The following is a 6,284-nucleotide window of genomic DNA, read 5'->3' as shown; positions in this document are numbered from 1 at the left end:
CTGGTTTACAAGAGCTAGTTCCAGGACAGGCTCCAAAACCACAGAGAAACCCTGTCTCAAAAAAAACCAAAAAAAAAAAAAATTACTTGTCCCAATAAAAAGCACAAAGCACAAAGCAGTTTGGAGATAACTATGCCCAAATTCCCTAAATGATTGTTTATAAATGTTTGTTTACATTTAAAGGGGCATATGATATAGATATGAATTGTTTGCATTGGTATGGATTTTGGTTTATTGATACAAATTTCAGGTCAATTTTGTTATACTGTGCATATCTATTTCTGATCTTGATTAAGTCATTGTGTTTGTCGAGCTCATTTTAAAATGTAATGTATAATTAAGAAATGTAGGTTAACAGAAAGTCATTTAAAATAGTCAAGCTTCTAGCCATGTTAGTTAGGTTAGATATATATTTCAGTTAGATAGGTATTCTTCAAATATTTCAGATACCTTCAGAATGTAGCCTTTAAAATGTTTTAAGAACTTAGGACTTTTCATGACAGTGAGACACATCTGTTCCTGGCAGCACCAAGCTACTTCAAGAGGATGATGGGCGTCAAAGAGGTTCCTCATGGAGTTTGCTAGCCATTTGGGCAAGAAACTGCTCTTGCCTAGACAGCTTGATGGTATGCTATGTGAATTGGACATGCAGGACACACAGAAAAATGACTGCTGAACTTGCCTAAAGGTGAGACCATCCTTCAGGGTTTCTGCTTCATGAAAGAGTCTGCCAGACATTCTGCAGGACAGAGAAGGAAGTGACTGAAAACTGCCAATACAGCTGGAACTGTCTTTGAAGTTTCCTGCTTCAAATGCCTAACACAAACAGTTTTTTTTAAAGTCAAGTGTAGCCATATGTGTGTGTAAAACCCCAGCACTGGATTACAGGAGGACAGAGACAAGAAGATGAATGAGGTTTGCTAGTCAGCCTAGCTCTGGGCTCAGCAAGACACCTTGTGTCAAAGGAATAAGGGGAGTGTGGTAGAGCATGACCCCTTTCATCCTCCTCTGGCCTCCATCAACATACACAATCACATACACACGTGTGCATACACACACACACAAATGAAGAAAACATAATAAAAATGATATTTGTGGAGAAATTGGAGGAAATGTCAGTTTGTATTAGTTACATTTCTATTCCTGTGATAAAATATCTTAACCAAGACAACCCAGAGAAGGGAAGGTTTATTTGGCTTCTGGTTCCAGAATAACAAGAGGTCATCACCACCATGGTGGAGGAACTTTAGCAACAGGCGTGTTAATGGGAGCAGCAGCTGAGAGCTCACACAGCAAACATAAACAGGAAACAAAACATGCACTGGGAATGGCCCAAGGTTTTTGCAAACTCAAAGCCCACTACTATTTACATACTTCATTCAGAAAGGCCACACCTCCTAATCCTCCCCAAACAGTTCCATGAACTAGGGATCGCGTATACAAACATCTGAGCCTGTGGGGAACATTCTTAGTCAAACCGCTGAAGCAGTCTGTGGGAGAAATGTTTTAAATGAAGATGGAACAGCATTCTACACCTCTTAATAGAAAGTAAGGTTGTTGCTAAAATCTCTTCCCTGGGAGAGAGGTAAATAATGTCTACTTCTACCCTTAAGGTCCCAATGACAAAACAAGGTGTGATTCCACGAAAGTTCACCCTGGAGAAACGAATTGGTTTACTTATAGAGCAGTGGGTGAGAGGTTCCAGGCAGGAGCACGGGTGACGTTAAAGCAATCACCTGGACCGTCTCCATTCAACAGGGATGATGACTTCCCACGGCTGCTAGAAGAAATGCCCTCCCCTTATCTCTCGCTATCTATATCTTCTAGACTGTCTCCAGGACCACATGGAATTAGGACAAATTGCATACAACTAGCTGGGAGGGGTGCCTGGAACTCAGGAGAAGGTCCCCAAACCCCTGACTTCTTTTATGAGAGAAGGTAAAAAGTCAACAGGCCCAGCTGTGATGATCCTTTGTGAGCAGGCCCAGCAGACTCCTGAAGATGGTAGTACTTGGGCTCAGAGGATAGAACTGTACACAGATGTTAATGAACACACCTGATTCTGAAAATATTAGAAAAAAAAGCCAAAATAAAGGGTTGCAGCCATACGAGTTAGTGTAGGCCTTTTGAAAAAAAGACTGTGTGGAGAATCACAAATTGGGGCTGGAGATGACTGGATAGTTAGAGCTGCTCTTTCCAGAGCACCCAGGTTCAATTCCCAGAAGCTCAGGGGATCCAACACCCTCTTCTCAACTCCATGGGCACTGGACGCATGTGACAAAGCATTCATATACATAAACAATAAAGGTTAAAAAAATTAGAAGAATGCCTGAGCATAATTTGTACTATGACATAGAAGGATAAAGAGCCACCAGTTTTTACAATGCAGGAGAGGTACGATGTCAGACATGTCCCTCTACAAAGAGATGAAGTCCAGGGAAGGACCACTTTGGAGATGTGAGCCAAACAAATGTGAACGGAGGAAGCAGACAGCCCTGTCTGCGGTTAGATAATTAGAATACTTGAGCACGCACGGATTCTGTCTGGGGATCCTGTAACCTACTGATCCCCTACGGAGACCAAGGGAAGAGCCTAAGGACTTTGTTCACATCACAGGATTTCATAGATCCCAGGCTGGCTCAAACTCAAAATGTTAGCAGAGGATAGCCTTGAGTTTTTGATCCTTCTGTCTCCACTTCCCCAGAGCTACAATTCCAGGTGTGTGCCTTTATATCTGATTTACGGTGCTTAGGATTGAACCAGAGCTTCAGACTCGGCAGGCAAGCACCATACCAACTGAACTATAGTCCAGATCCCTGGTTGTTTTCTACGTAAAGTTGGTTTTGGGGTTTTTGTTAACTTTTATTATTATGTTAATTTTTTGGTCGTGTGAGTGTGAGTGCGTGCATATCACAGCGCATGTGTAGAGGTCAAAGTGAGGGGCAGGGCACGTTCCATAAGAGTGTGGAGGTCAGATGACAAGTTTTCAGAGCTGGTTCTTTCTTCCCGTCATGCGGGTTGTGTGACTCAGGTCATTGGACTTGACAGCCATTGCCTTTATCCACTAAGCCATCTTGCCTTCCTCCTTAAGTAGATTCCTTCATAGTAAATTAACACCAGCAATGCCATAAACTAAAAAGTAGACCCATAGCTTTGCTAAATCAGTTCTACAAAGTACCATGAATTACTGAGAAGCACCTCCTCCAACTCCAACCCTGCCAAATCATTTTTAAGGACTCAATCCTTTTGTGAATTTTGTTTTTGATTGTTTTTGCTGTTTGGGTGTTTCAAGATGTTCTTTTCTTCCTTCCTTCCTTTCTTTTCCTTTTTTACAGGTAGATGATGTAAGTCACAGCTTATGTGTGGGGGTCAGTTCTCCCTCTTTTACCATGTGGGTCTCAGGAATCAAACTCAGGTCATCCGGCCTGAGGGTAAGCACCTTTACCAGTTGTAACCTCTCTCAGGCTTTTGTTTGGGCTTTTTTATGCTGGGAATTGAACCAAGGTCTTTGCATGTATTAGCCAGGTGCTCCATCACTGAACTGTCCCCCCCATGTCCCTGTGTAGGGGCATTTGTTTCCTGAACATACAGTGTCTGATAAATGAGTTTGCACACCCTGGCCAAAGGGAACAAACAATGTCAGACTCTCAGTGATGAGCACACCATGCTAGCAAGAGACATGGGGCTGCTCACCACTGTGAATTTCTCTTTCCTGTCAATCAAGTTCTCTCCTTGTCCATTAAGCCAGTTCACTCTGTCACCCCCTTGGCAGAAGCTTCATGTGGGATTCCCCTCTGTATGCTGTGAATACCATTGGTTAATAAAGAAATTGCCTTGGCCTGTTGATAGGGCAGAACTTAGCTGGGAGAAAGGAGGTGGAGTCAGAGAGAAGCCATGTAGCCCCTCTGGAGCCAGTTGGAACTTTACCCTGTAAGCCACAGCCACATGGCAATACACAGATTACCAGAAATGGGTTAAATTAAAATGAAAGAGCTAGCCAAGAAGAAGTTAGAACTAGCAGGCTAAGCAGTGGTTTAATTAATATAGTTTCTGTGTGATTATTTCAGGGCTGGGTAGCTGGGAACCAACAAGCGGTCTCCTCCAACAGAAGCTGGAGGATTACTAGCTACTAGAGAAGACCACCAGATCTGGCCTGTTGTGTTAGGGTGCGAGACAGTGGGACTCCGAGAACTGGATGATCATGAACAGGTTTGTTAGATGCCAAAGTACAAGTCAGCAAGATGGTTTAACCGGCAAGGACACTTGCCCAAGTTCAACCCCAGGACTGGCTGCCCAAAGTCGTCTTCTGCCCTCCACACACTCAAGTTGAATGGGTCTCCCCTCCCCCAGCCCTGCCACTTGCACACAAAAATGGATGACGTTTGAAGAGGTCCGAGTGAGACAGGATGATGACATCGGGCCACACCCTCCATCCACACAAGATTTATATATAACTCCTAGGGCAAAGTACCTAGGAAGCCAAAACCTTCCCACACTGCACCCTTGAAGGCAGCTTCCCACTGACTTAATACCCATGATGGGTGATCAGCCTTGAATAAATCATGTCCCTGCTCTAATGTACCTGGCATGAAATATTCAGAGACGTTAATGCATTTTGCCTTAAGCTGTCGTCACAGCTTTTGTCCAAATCTGTGGTGAGTGTTGGTTCTGTTATCTTTGTTTCCTTGTTTATATCAGAGGCAGAGTGCAGGCTGGAAGTTCCAGGAAGATGGACCAGGCAATTGGCTCCCTGCGGGTGGGGCGTTATGCCGTGTGGGGATAAACGGTGAGCTGAGCGGCCAGTCCTGGCTTAGGGTCAAGGATCCCTGGGTCCTGTTCCCAGTACACTGGGCTCATCTTGTCACTAAAGAGCAGGTTTGGATATAATGGGATGCCTTCCCCAGGCCCTCCCCAAGAGTGAGAATTTAAAGTGTTTGGAACCTTGCAAAGAAAGGGATCTAAGATCGTAGAGACCGAAAGCAATTCTCAAATAACTAAGCAAGTGTGACTTAGCCAGAAACTTCTGTCAATCCGGGGAAGAAAGCTGAGTTTAGATAGCCTGTTGATAGAGAAATGACGGACAGTCTGGAAGTCATGCGTGGGAGCTGTAGTCTTGACTGGGAGGCACTGAGGGTGAACGGAGTCTGAAGGGTGAGCTAGCAGAAGCAGGTGACACTGTTCGTTCCCAACGGGGGGGGGGGGACTGCTTCCCTGCCCTTGGGATATGCTGATCTTTTTAGACTGTTGCATTAACAAGGGAGCATCGGTATGAGGAGCTGCCTTGCTTCCTTTGTCCCTGCCTGCACACTTCCTTGATCTTGCCTCCCACCCTCCCTTGCCGCAGATGGGGTTCACTAAGACCTAACCTGACCGGACTTGAGAACAAGGGCAGGGTTATTTAATTGCACGAAGACTCCCCTGCCTTCCCTCTTTACTGAGCCAGACACTGAAAACAAGAGGCTTGAAAGAGAATTAGCCCTCTGAACCCTGCAGAATCCCAGCTCTTTCTCTGCCTCCTCCTGGGGAGCTCTGACCTCACTCCCTCTCATCATCCTTTGGTCCACTGAGATTATTCAGCGTCTGCCCTGTGAGCTTCTTTCTCTGACAGTACCAGCTAGCTCCATTTCAGTTTCAGACCTGGTGGGTTGATCTGCTTCCTCACCGTGGCACCTCTCTCTGCCGATGCCAGTTTGAGTCCCCTGAGGTTTGCCATATGTAGCCCCTTAGCAGGCCCAGGAGGAGTATGGGAGAAAGCCTCAGCACTCAGATTGGCCTTAGGCACTATGCAGACACCTCAGTATATGTGCCTATTGCTCAACTAATGTCTCTCAACTCCCAGCCCATCCTTCTCCGCTAGGCCAGTGATGCTGGGATGCGACTTCCACAGACACATTTCTGTTAGTTGGCAGTCTGTTAGGGTCTACCGATACAGGGAGACCAGAAGGCTGGAGAGGGAAGAGCCAATTCATGTCTCCTCTTTGTTTCTGGCTCCTGGAAGATCGTCCCGCACAGGGCACAGGAGGTCAATCCAGCGGTTGGTGATAGCTCTGGACCAGGGCTTAGGTCTGCAGACCTGTTGTTCCTCTGTGCAGTCTCCAGAAGTGTTTCTGGGCAGCTGTATATTATATGCCTCTAGAGCTGATCGATCCCCAAGTTCAAGTGTTGGGTGTTTGGGTTTGCCAAGTTATCTTTTTTTTTAAATATTTATTTATTTACTTATTATGTATACAATATTTTGTCTGCATGTGTGTCTGTAGGCCAGAAGAGGGCACCAGACCTCATTA

The sequence above is a fragment of the Microtus ochrogaster genome, unplaced genomic scaffold (assembly GCF_000317375.1).
Source record: "Microtus ochrogaster isolate Prairie Vole_2 unplaced genomic scaffold, MicOch1.0 UNK60, whole genome shotgun sequence".
Classification (NCBI taxonomy): domain Eukaryota; kingdom Metazoa; phylum Chordata; class Mammalia; order Rodentia; family Cricetidae; genus Microtus; species Microtus ochrogaster.
The sequence above is the reverse complement of the archived record's forward strand: the minus strand, read 5'-3'. Positions refer to the sequence as shown.